We start from the raw sequence: 16,087 nt of genomic DNA on the forward strand, positions 1-16,087 counted from the left end.
TTTAGCTTCGTCAGGTCGCCAGGTGAGCCTCTTAACCAGGCACTTGTAAAATCCAGGTAAATATAGACACACATAAGGTTTGAGGTCAGTGAGAAGTTACCTGTCCGTCTCACACCTCTGCAGCCTTAACCCCCCCCCCCCCCCCCTTCACACACACACACACAGCATCAGACAGAGAAGTGGTGGATTTAAAAAAAATAAATAACTGTGATGAGCTTACTATTGTTGTTATTATCCATGTTATTTTAGTTTTTATTAGACGCAGTGAAATGGGGAGAGCTGCAGTGGTAGAAATGCTCCGAGTTGCAAACGGCGTATTCTTGACCATGTTAAGATACAAGTAATTCGGGATCAAGGAAGTAAGATGGAGCATTAACCCTGCTAAGGTATCATAAGATTTTTTTGCGGTATTGGTATCTTGAGTCATAATCGTGACAAACATTTTAACGGCTATGTCTCTGGAACTAAACTACCTAGAGGAGTCTAGTTTCTTGCATCCTATACTTCAAACATTATTTTATAAGGTATTTAGATAATGAAACAATTCTGAAAAAAAAAATATTTGAACACTTTGAAAATAAATAAGTCGCCTGTAAAAACTTGTTTTGCGCAGGTTCCGCGTCAAAATAGTGTACCATGAGACCTTAGCAGGGTTAAAAGAGGTGGAGGTGTTATCTGACCCTTCCTCCTCACATCAACTCTTTCCAAAGGTCAAAAATCTGGATCAATTGGGTTTTACTGAGTGGTGGTTTTTTTTAGTCATGGTACGGAAGAAGGCCAGACTACCACCAGGGTCATAAAACTACCCCTGGAAATGGCCCAAACTCCAACGAAAGCCTTACTAAATATGTGATCCTGGGCGACGAAATGTTCAAGAATATGGACCGAAGTGTCTGGCTGTGCTGCGCCGCCCCTCCGTGCCAGCATGAAGAGTGGGCTGCAGCGCTCTGGGAACTCCATCAGCACCTCCGTCAGCCAGAGCTCGGGCCCTGTGTGGGGGTCCGTGCGGCTTGGGCTGTTGGGCCACCTGCTGCTTAGCTTGTCCACTTGTTGCTTGAGTTAAGGCAGTAAATAGTTCCATAGTTTTAGCACCACAACCGTTCACTGAGTCCAGCACTATGGGTCTGCACTCTCGTTTTACCTTCTGTCCCTTTGTTATGCCTCAGTGAAATAAAACTTGGTATTTACATTATTTTTGTTATTAATTTGAAGATGATGTTCCTATTTGTTATGTATGCATGGTTTTGGCGTGTCTTTTTTTTTTCCGTCACCACCTAAAAAAAAAAGTCAGACTTCTGCCTCTCACATGAGCTATTTCCAAAGGCCAAAAAAGAGATTAGTCGGGTTCTCATGAGTCGTCTTTTAGGTTCAAGAGACAGAAGGGTCAAATTAACACCAGGGTCGTCATATTATCCCTGGAAATCCCCCAAACTACGTAAACCGTGTCAAACATGTGTTCTTAAGCTCCGATATGTTTAATAATATGGCCCAAGGAGTTTCGTGGCGTCACTCTGTTCTTGTCGGCGTGTTGTCAGCTTAACGATGCGCTGCTAGAACAACCTGCTTTGCTTGCCTCCTGTCGTTGCTTGTCCGTGTTCATCACTCACCCGCCTGTTACCTGTTGTCCTCCTACACGTGTTGCCGACTGTCACGCCTGAGATTGAGAGTACACGAGTCTTGGCGAGGAAAAGAAATGAAAGCAATATAGAAATAGTAACTTATTCCTTTTAAAAATCCAAAAAAAGTGAATAACAGTAGCTGAATGGTAGTTGATGGTTTAAAGAACAATGAAAGTATTTTATCATTGACACATAAAACCGTAACCACTCAGTGTTGGTAACAAAGAATAGGACAGTATGGCTGACTGAGCTACGTTAGGAGTATTGGGGTCCTTAAAGGGAACATTTAAGTGAAGAAAACAAACTAAAAAATCATTTAGTTTATTTATCCTGACGACTCCATCTCTGCTTCCTCAAACCGTGGCCTGCGTGAAGAGTTGCACCGAAATCAAACTGGTTTCCGTTCTGTAACCTTTGAGTACACGATGCAGTCACGAAGGGAAATATACTGTTAAGATTTTCTAAAATATATTACATATATAAAAACCCAATTAGCGTAAATTAGATATTTATAACGCCACTGCAGGTGCCGTTTACAATTAGGATAAAAATGTATGTTAAAACCACAAGATTTTGAAAACATGGAAATGAAATAGAATTCTCTTCCACAAATCTCTGACATGCCAATATATACAATAAAAACATAAGATATATGACTTTGGAATGGTTAACAAATCACGATATAATAAAATAATCCATTATAAATATATATTTTTTTTATATAAGTAGCGTTTTGTATTTATCTTTTCAAGACTTACAAATCTCACCGGAAAGAAAACCGGGACACACTTTTGAAGTGAGATCACAGTAATCACAGCCAAAGGGAGCTGCTGAGTGCCACGGAAGTCCCCATCAAATACGCGACGAAGAAGATCGAGCTTAAAAGGAAAGTGAAAGCAGTGAAAGTGTGGCTTTGGTCATCAGGATTTTGATCTTTTTCAACAGCAGGACACTACTACTTTGGTCCATTTTTTTCTTTTCAGGAGTAACAGTTACTTGAATATATTAGAGAAAAAACAGACACTTTGAACATGGCAGGTGACGTTATAGGCACTTATGCACGGGGCGGCAAGCGAGGACTGCCGCGAAGCGTTGAGGCTAGCCCTGTTGTGATGAAGAGTCGGCGGGGTTGGCTTTCTCTAGTGTTGCTATTGCTTGCCTGTTAATGGCCCTGAGGTGATTGTTCTGGGAATGCTGCTCATGAAGCTGGTGCATGAGTTCATCTTCCACAGCCTGCTTCTCATGAAGCTGGCGCTTGAGCTGAGCGTTCTCTGTCTGATAGTCTTTGATAACTCGGTTTTTTTTCTCCAGCACTTGTTTGTAACTCTCGAGTTGCTTGACCATCTCCATATGTTCATTCTTTTTAGTGTTTCTGTTTTTCCAGGCATTCGTTGCGTTGATTCTGCTGTGCTTCTCCTCTGGCGTGATGTCAGGATCGTTAGGATCCAGTTGGTACTTTTTAGGCTTATTCTCTGTTTGTGTCTTCTTTCCCGCCCTTCCGTCATTCTCCATCATCCCTCTCTTCCTTTTGGTGCTGGTCTCGGGTTGGTGTTCCTTCGTCATCACGACTGCACTTTGTCCATGAGTGGTCACTGTGGCCTCTTGCTGACGGTAAATGCCATTTTCAGGACGAGTCAGAGGTGCCTGAATTCCTGCACCACTTACTGGTGTATTCACAACTACATCCAACGAGAACGGCGAATTACCTACTGAAGCAGAGATAGGTTCAAGCTCGATAGCCTGATGGCCTCTGCCCTCCACAACTTCGATTGGAGTCTGCTCAGGCTGAAGTAGCACCAAGGGCGGCTGAGGACCCAAGCCATTCAAGCTTCCTTCCAGGCCAGTGGTACATGTGAATAGAGTGATCTGGTTTCCCTCTGCCCTCCATTCAGCTACCACGTGCCCTGACTGTAAAGCGTCGACTAATGGCTGCATTTCATGGTAAGAAGGTGGCTGAGTAGAGGCAGATTGAGGTTCCACGTTCCCTGACTCTAGAGTCCACTCCTGTCCGTTCTGACCACTTGCCGGAGCGAGGTTTTCCGGGTCAGAGGGGATGACTCCGTTGTTCGCCATTACGCCGTCTGCTGGGAAGAAGCAGCCGGTAAGGAGTGATGCAGAGTTGGAAAATGTGGTTACAGTCTCTCTCTCTCTCTCTCTCTCTCTCTCTCTCTCTCTCTCTCTCTCTCTCTCTCTCTCTCTCTGAATTCTTCAACGCATGGGACAATTTCTATGGACAAAGTGAGCTCTTCCACAGGGACGGATTGCACCTGTCTCCCATCGAGGCAGCCAGATTCGGAAGGCTCCTCAACGACGCAGTACGTGTCATCCGAGCAAAAAACGAGTCACAGCCACGTCCCTCCACCCCGCCCGTGTAAATAGACGCCGTGCATCGCAACAAACCCGTAATCGTGATCCCGCAAGTACCACCACCTCTATTACCAAGCCTCTAGATAACTTAAAAATCCTTAGTTTCAATGCGCGTAGCCTAAGAAACAAATTTGATGAACTGAGATGTCTTGCTCTAACAGAAAATTTTGACATAATTGCTATAACCGAAACATTTATCGACACCACAAATATTGATTTAAGTTCCGAATACAGCATAGATGGCTACAGACTCTTCAACAAAGATCGTGTAAACCGTAGAGGCGGTGGCGTCGCCCTTTATGTCAAAAGCTATTTGCAACCCACTGACAAAACACCGGAAAACAGTAACGTTGAACATTTGTGCGTGCGAATAAACAGTGCAAAAGTCAATTTAAATATATCTGTCACCTACAGACCTCCCGGGCAATCACTCGATGACGACCTTGAAATGTACAGCGTCTTAAGGTAGTCACTTAATAACAACGACTCACTGATATTAGGAGACTTTAACCTCCCCCATATCGACTGGGCGACACTGTCAGGTACAGAAGGCGAGTCACATAGAATGATCGAATTTCTAGAAGAAAATTATCTAAGCCAAAAGGTTTCTGAGCCAACTCGACAAAATAATATACTCGACCTTGTTATAACGACCCAAGATAACCTAGTCAGTAATGTCACGATAGGAGAACACCTCGGTTCTTGCGATCATGAATTAGTGCGCGTCGACATTAGAGCTCAATCATCAGTGACTGAAAAAGTAAAGGTGCCCAATTTCAAAAGAGCTAACTTCGTAGAAATCCTACAAAAACTAACAAAAATACAACTATCAGATGACGGCAACGTAGAGGAAGCCTGGCTAAGCTTTAAAAATCACTTACTCAGCAGAACATATTCGTCCCCTTGTGCGAGAAGCGAATTAACAATAATAAAAGCCCACCGTGGTTTAATAGCGAAATTAAACAATCAGTCAATGAGAGAAAATTGTTTTACAGGTTAAAGAAAGAACAAAGCACGCCCGAAAACATTAGACTTTATAATGATGCCAGGCGACAAGTAAAAAGACTAGTAGGTCAGGCAAAGCGTAGATATGAAGAAAATATTGCAGCCAACTGTAAAAATAATCCGAAATCCTTCTTCAGTTACATAAACAACAGAAAGGCGATCAAAAGTGGTATTGGACCTTTAACAAACAGCGACGGTGCATTAGTGACTGACACCCAACACATTGCAAACCTCTTAAACAATTACTTTTCCTCGGTGTTTAATACTAACAGTCTTCCTCTCGCTACCACCAACACCAGTACTATTGTAAATCTCGAGCATGCATTGCCTAATTTTGAAATAACAACCGATGAAGTCCTTAAAGCTCTCCATTCACTTAAAACAAATAAAAGTCCCGGACCCGACAAAGTATATCCTATACTGCTTAAAGAAACAAAGAGCGAAATACTCTCCTCGCTCACTACCGTATTCAATATGTCCTTGCGACAAGGCATCGTCCCTTCGGATTGGAAATAGGCTAACGTGACACCGATTTTTAAGAAAGGAGACAAAAAAATACCAGGTAACTACCGACCCATTAGTCGAACTTCAATTGTAGGTAAGCTACTCGAGAGCATAATTAGAGACAAAATTGTGAGTTACCTCGAAAGCCACTCATTAATTGGGGATTCACAACATGGCTTCCGTAACAAAAGATCCTGCCTGTCAAACCTACTGACCTTTTATAACGATCTCTTCTCAATTTATGACGTAACCAAATCAGTGGACGTAGTCTATCTTGATTTCCAGAAAGCGTTTGATAAAGTCCCACATCATAAATTACTTTATCAATTAAAGCAAATAGGTATTGACGGTCAAGTAAACCAATGGATCGCGAATTGGTTGAGCAACAGACAACAAAGAGTTGTGATTGACGAATTTAACTCAGTGGGCGCCGGTCAATAGTGGCGTCCCTCAGGGCTCGGTTCTTGGCCCAGTACTCTTCATTATTTACATCAACGACGTGGCTGTTGGACTCAATAATCGCATTAGTAAATTTGCAGACGACACAAAGATTGGTAACTCGGTTCTCACTGACGAAGACAGGCAAGGCCTCCAAGAGGATTTGCACAAAATTGCAGCTTGGTCGGATAAATGGGAGATGCCCTTTAACGTAGACAAGTGCCAGGTCCTTCAAGTTGGAACAAAAAATAAGAAGTTCGATTACGAAATACGCGGCGTTAGACTCACAAGCGTTCAATGCGTTAAGGACCTAGGGATTAAAATCGCGTCAAACCTCAAATTCTCACATCAATGCATCGATGCAGCAAATAAAGCGAACGGAATGTTGGGCTTCATTAAAAGAAACTTTTTAGTCAAGAATAAAGATGTAATACTTCCGCTCTACAATAGTTTAGTCAGACCCCACTTGGAATATGCGGTACAGTTTTGGTCTCCCCACCATGCAAAGGACATTGCTAAACTAGGTGTTCAGCGTCGAGCAACAAAAATGATCCCTTCCTTGCGCAACAAATCCTACGAAGAAAGGCTTTCCACCCTTAACATGTTCTCTCTTGAGAAACGTCGCCTCCGAGGAAAACTAATCGAATGTTTTAAAATACTTAATGGTTTCACGAATGTAGACAGAACAAAATTGTTTATGATCGATGACACTTTGCGAACGAGGAACAATGGCACAAAACTCAAATGTAGACAATTCAGACTGCACCAAATTTTTCTTCACCAACGTTGTAGTGCGAGAATGGAATAAGCTCCCACCATCAGTGGTCCAGTGTAACACGATTGACTCCTTTAAAAACAAGCTCGTGTGTGTGTGTGTGTGTGTGTGTGTGTGTGTGTGTGTGTGTGTGTGTGTGTGTGTGTGTGTGTTATGGTGTACTAACCAAACTGTAAACGTTTTTTTTTTTTTTTTTTTTTCTTGGGGGGTGAGTGGAAGGAAGAGGGGGTTAAGGAGAGAGAGAGAGAGAGCGAGAGAGAGAGAGAGAGAGAGAGAGAGAGAGAGAGAGAGACTTCCTGCATTTTATCTCCTTATAGTCGCGCTCTGTTGTCAGTTTGGTTCGCTTTTTGTCACTTTTTCTCATCTCACTCGCGTCGTCTTCCACAACCCTTCTCCGCCTGTCCCTCCTTCCAGGCCCCTCCCATTACCGGCTCTGACCCCACCCCCCTCTCTCTCTCTCTCATGATGTCTTGACTAGATCAGTGGTTCTCAACTTTTTTTGTCCCGTTCCCCTCTTCGTCACTTTCACCTGTGGACCCCTACAACGAAATATCTTCAGCCAGCAAAATTAGTGGAATATTTTTCTGCCAAAAATTAAGTGAGGTAAAATGCATTGCATTGTTTTGCTGATTAAGCTGTAGCCCATTTTATTTGAAAGCAGAAGACGTACCAATCAGCAGAGTGTGGACCCCTTGAAATTCTACCATGGACCCCTGGTTGGGGACTACTGTTCGAGGGAAGAGGTGGTAATAGGATCGCCGGGGGGACGTTAACACGCACACGCACTGGCTTTAATATTCCTGTCACATTTGGTCTAAAGCTGCCACAACGAAGAATGACCACCACATTTGAGAACACTTGAGACACACAGGTTGTTAAATCAGCGTTGTCCGATCAAGTTCACACACACACACACACACACACACACACACACACAAAGGCAGACAGACATACAGGAGAGAGAGAGAGAGAGAGAGAGAGAGAGAGAGAGAGAGAGAGAGAGAGAGAGAGAGAGAGAGAGAGAGAGAGAGAGTTATGCAGACACCGTCATTGAAAGAAAGCAAAATAGCACTTACAAAATACACCTCGGTATACAGTCACAGACACTCGCACTGAAGCACTGGCACCTTCGACTCACCTAGCAGAAAAATAAGAAGGCCAGAGGAAGGGACAGACTCAAGCACTGGGGGGGGGGAACAGCAGGCAACCGCCACGCGCCGAGGGTGAAGACTGAAGAGTCACTGGGCCACGCACGCATCCGGTCCGCCGCTCGAGGTGTGGGTGGGTTGAAGAAGGCGCCAAACGTTCAGCAAGTCTCGACACGTTTTGACTGTTTCATTAATTTTTCAGGCATTAGCTGTTGGAATCATTTTTTTCCTTGGGGTGGAAGATTGAAATGAAGAAAAGTCGCATGTGACTGATAATAGTAATTATAATAATAATAATAATAATAATAATAATAATAATAATAATAATAAAAGGGTTATTAAGATTTGGCACCCGTTAGGCTGAAAATTTACAGACACTGAAACTAAAAACTAATACAAGGTTATAATGATAATGGAAAAAAAGTAAGAAAGTGGGACGGATTGAGGCAGGGGAATGCTAAAAGTAGACAAAAGGGGAAGGGGCGCGTTGTGATAGGTGGGGGCAGAGAGGATGGCGGCGAGGTGCTCATCACACCGCGGTGTGGCGGCCCTTTGGGATGACAGGGCCATCCATGGGGCCATCGCTGACTGGCGTTGTTTATCATTCGTACTGTCGCCGGTGTCGTGTTCCTGGCTGCCCCCCTGTTCCTAGTTGTCCCCCCTTTGTTTACAAACAAAAGGCGGATCCCTGTGAACACTGATCCGTGTACGCAGCTGGTCGCGGGGACGTACATGGATGCCCCCCTCCCCCCAATGTTTTCCAGCACGGGAGGGAATCATTTTATTCTTTCATAGGAAAAACATTCATGAATCTAGTACTGCGCTGTTTTGTAACGAGTGAAGGGACAATAAATGGCCTTCATGCAGTGATTCAGGGGTAAGTTTACGGGAAATAGCATCTTGATATTTTCAAAACAAAGCTGTTTTGATGTGCATAATGCATATGCAGTCCCGTTTTTTTTTTGTTTTTTTTTTGGGGGGGGGGGCGGGGGGGGGGGCATCATACAGGTTCATGAATGGTCCAGTCCCACTAAATCATCTTTTTGCCTTCAGCTTCTAGTAATGCCGATATTTTTCCCTCTACCGTTTTCATTTACTCTTCTCGTTAACTGGAGTATAATATCCTTTTTTATCACTGTACGTTGTCTCAATTCTTCATCCTCAACCTTCACTTCACTTTGCCCCCCTCTCTCCCCGCCTTCTTGTATTTCCATGCATGACAAAACCAATAATGTTGACAATAATAACACTGGTATCACTTTGCAGTAAAGGAAGCAGCTCAAGGGCGAACAAATAATTGAGAAAAAAGTCCGTTAATCTCTACGCTTATAAAAAAAAAAAGCGTCTACATGAGTGCCCAAAAGAGATGTCAAATAACAGTGAGTAATATTGACAGCAGTAGTAACCATAAAGATTAACCCGTATGCATGCCTGTCATAGATCATTAGGAAGCATTTTTACCCAGTCAGTTCAGCAGTCGAGCAGGAGTGAGGAGTGGTGATATAAATATAGTGATAGCGAGGAGGTGGTGGGGGGGGGGGGCTGATGGTGGTGATGGTGGGGTTGATAGTGGTGGTGGTGGTGGTGAGTATAGTGTTGGTGGAGGTGAGGGTGGTGATGATGGTGGTGGTGGAGACGATAAGACCTGCACACCTTCTAATTGATGAAACAAGTGCATTCAGTTGTGCAACCTGGTGTGTGTGTGTGTTCTTAGATCTCCCCGAAGTAGCGATTAACGTCAGAGATAAAAAAATAAACAAGGCGTAGAGGAGAAGGAATATATGTGGTGGGAAGGAGGGAGGAAAGGAAGGAAGGGAAGTAAGAGAAGGAAGAGTAGGAAAAGATGTGTGAACAATTGAAGAAGGAGGAGAGAGAGAGAGAGAGAAGGATGATTCACGCTGATAAAATGAGAGGGGATGGAGACAAGATGGAAACGTAATCGGGAGGTGAATTAATGTGAGTAAATAAAGAAATCTACGAGTAAATGTGAGTGAGAGTGAGGGAGGGAGTGAGAGCATGCAAAAGAGAAAGGGCATGATTAAATAAATGAATAAATATGTGAGTAAATGAGTGCTTGAGTGAGTGAATAAAAGGGAGAGCTTACTATTTTTTCTTCGTATATTAACTTTTTAGTATCATGTTGCCAGCTTACGCCATGATACCCCCTCCCACCCCCTCCTCCTCCTCCTCCTCCTCAGCTGATTAACACACACACACACACACACACACACACACACACACACACACACTCTCTCTCTCTCTCTCTCACACACACACACACACACACACACACACACACACACACACACACACACACACACACACACACTCTCTCTCTCTCTCTCTCTCTCTCTCACACACACACACACACACACACACACACACACACACACACACACACACACACCACCGCCGCCACCACGACCATCACTCCCACCTCACCTCAATCTTTATATCGTATTCAAACTAAGTAAATCGACAACTAAAGGGTTGATTGAGTTTCACCTCACATTCCTAATGCAGTAGTAGTAGTAGTAGCGTAACAATGTGCAGCCGCATGTGATGTTTGTGTCTTGAGATAGGAAAGGGAGTGTGCGTAAGGCGACACACCCACACGCACAAGCACACTCACTCACTCACTCACTCACTCACTCACACACACACACACTCTCTCTCTCTCTCTCTCACACACGCCCATAGAAACAATAAACTTTCTTCTTACCTGGCAGATCGTGGATGTGAAGGGTAGAAGTAAGAAAGGAAGATGAAGGGAATGGCGAGGGAAGGCGGAGACGGAACTTCACCCTGTGGAGACCGGCGCGCAACTGACTGTCCCCGATGCGCGGGTTCCTGTTAAACATGTTTGAACGTGTCCACCATTAGTTAATTTTTTTCACCTTTTAATTGCTTACCTACTTGTGTCAGATTCTTCTTATTGTGAAGGGAGACTGACACGAGGAGGTGGAACGTCAAAACTTAAATAGGTTTGTGGATTGAGATGTTATTGACTGTACTTAATACCTGGCGGAAAGTGGCAAGCGGCAACCCCCATACCCTACGCATTGCGAAGGGGGATTGCCAACGAGGATAAGTGCGGAGGAGTAGTGTTCGTTAGCTGACTGATAGCTCTCACGTAGGCATCCTTCTTTTTTTTTGCCTTGCCTATTATCAGTGTATATGTGTGTGTGTGTGTGTGTGTGTGTGTGTGTGTGTGTGTGTGTGTGTGTGTGTGTGTGTACCTACCAACGCAGAAAATGAGGGACAATTGAAACTTAACAAAACTTAAGCGTAGGCAACCCACGAAACGTTATTCAGTTATACAGTGAAAATAGGTACGACGTTTGCTGCTAATGTTCCTGTTTGCTTGTTTGTTCGTCTCTTAATTAAAATCATTCAGGTCGGTTTTCGGTTTTCTTTTTTTCTCGTCAGTCTTTCGGGTTTCTTTTTCTCCCTATCACTCTTTCGGGGGTTTTTTCCCTATCAGTTTCGGGGTTTTTTCTCCATCAATCTTTCGTTTTTTCCCTTTCAGTTTCGTTTTTTTACTCCATCAATCTTTCGTTTTTTTTTTCCCTTTCAGTTTCGGGTTTTTTTTCTCCATCAATCTTTCGTTTTTTTTCCCCTTTCAGTTTCGGGGTTTTTTTCTCCATCAATCTTTCGTTTTTTCCCTTTCAGTTTCGTTTTTTTCTCTCTCTTTATCTTTCGGGTTGTTTCCCTATCAGTTTCGTTTTTTTTCTCTCCATCAATCTTTTGTGTTTTTTCCCTATCAGTTTCGTTAATTTGTCTTCATTAATCTTTGGGTTCTTTTCCCTCTCAGTTTCGGGTTTTTTTTTTCTCCATCAATCTTTCGGGTTTCTTTTTTCCCATCACTTTCGGGTTTCTTTTTTTCCTTATCAGTCTCGGGTTTCTTTTCTTTCAGTTTCGGGGTTCTTCTTGGGTTTCTTTATTTCCATCAGTCTTTCTGGTTTCTTTTTTCCCATTAGTTTTTCGGGTTTCTTTTTTCCCATCGGTCTTTCGGGTTTCTTCTTTCCATCAGTCTTGAGGTTCTGGTGACGAGGTGATAAGCGTCAGTCCTCGTCATCACTCGTCACTGATTACCGCTTGGTTGTCGTGTTCTGTGCCCCTGATGACTGTCCTCCTGTTGGCATAGATGTGATAGCGTGGGGTGGAAAGGAGATCAAGAAGAGAAGCGAAAGGGGGAAGAAAGGGTGGGAGGATGAGGAGGAGTGTGGGTAGAAGAAGAAGAAGAGGGGTTAAGGGGGAAGAAAAGGTGGGAGGATGAGGAGGAGTGTGGGTAGAAGAAGAAGAAGAAGAAGAAGAGGGGTTAAGGGGGAAGAAAGGGGAGGCGGAGGAGGAGAAGAAGTAGAAGAGGAGCAGATGTGGGAAGAAAGAGGAGGAGGATGGGAAGAAGAAAAAGAAGAAAAGAAGGAGCAGAAAGGAACAAAGGAGAGAGAGAGAGAGAGAGAGAGAGAGAGAGAGAGAGAGAGAGAGAGAGAGAGAGAGAATGGGTAGAATTTAGCGAATACACTCACACAAATCCATGAAGGCTCACAGCTGATGGAAATTGCAAATAGCACCATTATTTCCATTAGCTGATTAATGAACCCCGCGGTGGGCGTTTGATTGATTGCCAGGTAAGCGGACCAAATGAGACATGACGAACACCCCCCACCCCGGAACACCTGTAGGCAACCCTCGGCCGTACCTGTGTATTTACCTGTACGTCCTATCATCTGTATTGACCTGTTTCTCACCTGTGTTTGTGGGCGTTAATGCGATACTGTGTGGAGGGAGTGAGATAAAGAAGAGGAGCAGAAGATGAAGGAAGAGCAGGTGGAGGAGGAGGAGGGTAAGAAAAAGTAGAAGAAAAAGACCTGTGTTGAATACCTTTGTTTCAGTGTCTCCCAACTTTGAGACACACACACACACACACACACACACACACACACACACACACACACACACACACACACACACACACACACACCTTTACTTAATAACTTTTGCTTTCTTTCAGGTGTTCGTCCATGAGGCTTTCACTTTCCTGCTCACCTGTGGATCTGATCAAAGGTAAGGGACGATTGTTTTTAGTAGTAATAGTAGTAGTAGTAGTAGTAGTGGTCTGCTGTTATTATTGTCTTCTCAACCCGAATGAAAAATAGTAGAAAACAAACATGGGAAGTATTGAAAGGAGAAGAGAAAAAAAGGAAGAAAGGGAGGGAGTAGAGAAGAAAGGAAGAGGAGGAATGGAAGGAAGGAAGAAAGAGGGGTTAGAGAAGGAAGAAAGGAAGAGGAGGAAGGGAGAAAGGAAAGAATGAAGAAAGGGAGGGAGCAGAGAAGAAGGAAGAAGGGAAGGAAGGGAGAAAAGAAGGAAGGAAGGGAGGGTTTATAAAAGGAAAAAAGAAAGAGGAGGAATGGGAAGGAAGGGAGAAAGAGAAGGCAGGAAGAAAGGGAGGGAGTAGAGAAAAAAAGAAAGGGAGGGGTTAGAGAAGGGAGAAAGGAAATGGAGGAAGAGAAGGAAGGAAGAAACAGGAAGGGAAGGGAGGGGCGTTATTTTGCATCCCTAGTAGATATTATTTCATCTGTAATCTCGTCTTCTTTTCTTTATTTTTTAGGAGGGGAAGCATTTTTAGGTTCCTTTTGTGTTGCGTTTCTCATTCAAACAGATTATATGAAGACAATGTTACTGATAAGATAGCTTCGTCATAGCCACTTGTGATAACGAATCTGAATGGAATGGAGGTAGTGATTGTGGTGGAGGTGGTGAAGATGCTGGAGGTGAAGGTGTTGGTAGTGGTGATGGTGGTGATAATGGTGGTGGTGGTGGTGGTGATAATGGTGACGGTGGTGGTAGTGGTGGTGGTTATGATGATGGTGGTGATAATGGTGATGATGGTGGTGGTGTAGCAGGGTGACATTCCCTCTTCTGTTTATTGTTTTTTTTTTAAGAAGGAGGAGGAGGAAAAAGAAAAGGAAAAAGAAAGAAAGGAAGAGCTTGGTGGTAATGATGGTGAAAGACATGGAAAAAAAGAAAAGATAAAAGATAAACGGAGAAAAATGAAGCATGGAAGAGAAGAGAAGGAAAAGGAATAAAGAAGAAGAAAAGGAAAATGAAGGCGAAAAAGTTGATAAAAAAATACTAGATGGAATGTCAAGGAAAAGAAGAGTAAGGAGGAGGAGGAGGAGGGAAAGGAGTAAAGGTCAAATGGAGGAATGCAAGAGAGAGAGAGAGAGGGGGGATGTAAGGTGGAGTATTTTGTTTCATTGTGATCATATACATTATTATTGTTATCATTATCATTATTGTTATTATTACCATTATTATTATTTTACGCTGATATCGAGGGTAAGAAAAAGAGGAATAGAAAGACAACTAAAGGGAAGGAGGAAAGGAAGAGGAAGAAGAGGGTGAAAGGGAGGGGAGAAGAAGGGAAGAAGAAGAAAAAGAAGAAGGAAATATGAATGTGAGAAGGAAAGAAAAGAAGAAGAAACAGACATGGAAAAGAAAAGAAGTAAGAGAGAGAGAGAGAGAGAGAGAGAGAGAGAGAGAGAGAGAGAGAGAGAGAGAGAGAGAGAGAGAGAAATGGATGGATGGAGAGAAAGAGAGGTGGAGGAAAGTTTATGACCACAAGTTTCCCTCTCCTCGTCATAAAATGTGCGACACGGAGGAATATTTCTCATCCTTAGGAGCAGTTCGTCCATGTTAGCTCAGGAGGGAGGGAAGGAAGGAAGCAAGAAAGGGAGGGAAGGAAGAGTGGGAAGAATGGGAGGGGTTAGAGAAGGAAGTAAAAGAAAAAAGGAAAGAAGGAAGGGAGGGAGGGAAGGAAGGAAGAGAGGAAGAGAGGGAGAGAATGAAGGAAGGAAGCAAGAAAGGAAGGTGGGAAGAATGGAAGGGGTTAGAGAAGGAAGAAAGTAAAAGAAAAAAGGAAGGAAGGAAGGAAGAGAGGGAGGGAAGGAAGGAAGGAAGGAAGAGAGGGAGGGAAGGAAGAGAGGAAGAGAGGGAGGGAAGGAAGGAAGCAAGAAAGGAAGAATGGGAGGGGTTAGAGAAGGAAGAAAGAAAAAGAAAGAAGGAAGGAAGGAAGAGAGGGAATAGTGGGAGGGGTCAGAGAAGGAAGAAAGGAAGGAGGGAAGAATGGAAGGGGTTAGAGAAGTAAGAAAGGAAACGGAGGAAGGGAGAAAGGAAGAGACGGAAGGAAAGGAAGGAAGCAAGAAGTGAAGGAAGGAGGGAGGGAAGGAAGGAAGGAGGGGTTAGAAAAGGAAGAAAGGAAAGGAGGAAGTGAGGAAGGACGGAAGGAAAGACATGTTAGATCATTGTAAGGAAAGGAAGAAGGAAGAAAGAAGATAAAAAGGAAAGAAGGAATGAAAGATAAATTAAGAGAAGGAAACAAGGAAGGAGGAAGGGAAGGAAGGAAAGTCATGTTAGATCATAGGAAAGGAGGGAGAAATAAATAAAAGAGAGGAAATTAGGAAGGAAAGATAGATTAGGGCAAAGAAGGAATGAAGGAAGAAGGAAAGAAAGGAAGACAGGGAAGGAAAGACAGGTTAGACTACAGTAGGGAGGAAGAGAAATAATAGAAGTAAGGAAAGAGGAGGAGGAGGAAGGAGAGGAAACAAGGAGAAGAAGTAGAGAAGGAAGAAAGAAAGGAGGAGGAGAAAGGGAGAGTAAAGAGAAGACGAGAGGAAAGGAAGAAGAGTATTTGGAGGGAAGAAAGAGGGAAGGAAGGAAGGAGGGAAGATGGAAAGGAGAAAGGGAGAGAGGAAGGATAGGAAGGCAGAGAGAGAGAGAGAGAGAGAGAGAGAGAGAGAGAGAGAGAGAGAGAGAGAGAGAGAGAGAGAGAGATTAACACTTGCAGAACCAGTCAATCAAAGGAACATTTATATTAATCACGAGATAATAAAAAAGAGGAAATAAAAAAATAAAAATAAAGCATTGATACGAACATCTGCAGAGGAGGAGGAGGAGGGGGGAGGAAAGGGTGACGGAAAGGAAAAAAAATAAAGCTTTGAGGGCAGTGGAGAGAGAGAGAGAGAGAGAGAGAGAGAGAATAAGGGGAATGAGTGAGTGAATGGGAATAATGGAGAGGAGGGATATCTCTCTCTCTCTCTCTCTCTATATATATATATATATATATATATATATATATATATATATATATATATATATATATTTAGTGTTAAACTCATGCATTCCTCCTCCCTCTCTTGGTTTCTCCTCCTCCTCCTCTTCGTCTCTT

General features: G+C 43.4%; 1 long non-coding RNA gene across 1 annotated transcript in view; it reads left to right on the forward strand.

The window, feature by feature from the left end:
- LOC127000217 (uncharacterized) overlaps positions 1–16,087 on the forward strand; it is a 129,388-nt gene that overhangs the window by 35,191 nt on the left and 78,110 nt on the right. The window contains exon 3 of the long non-coding RNA XR_007753818.1: positions 12,871–12,923. This is a non-coding gene — a long non-coding RNA (uncharacterized LOC127000217). The remainder of the gene's footprint in view (positions 1–12,870; positions 12,924–16,087) is intronic.

This window comes from Eriocheir sinensis, chromosome 18 (assembly GCF_024679095.1).
Source record: "Eriocheir sinensis breed Jianghai 21 chromosome 18, ASM2467909v1, whole genome shotgun sequence".
In the NCBI taxonomy this organism is placed as follows: Eukaryota; Metazoa; Arthropoda; class Malacostraca; order Decapoda; family Varunidae; genus Eriocheir; species Eriocheir sinensis.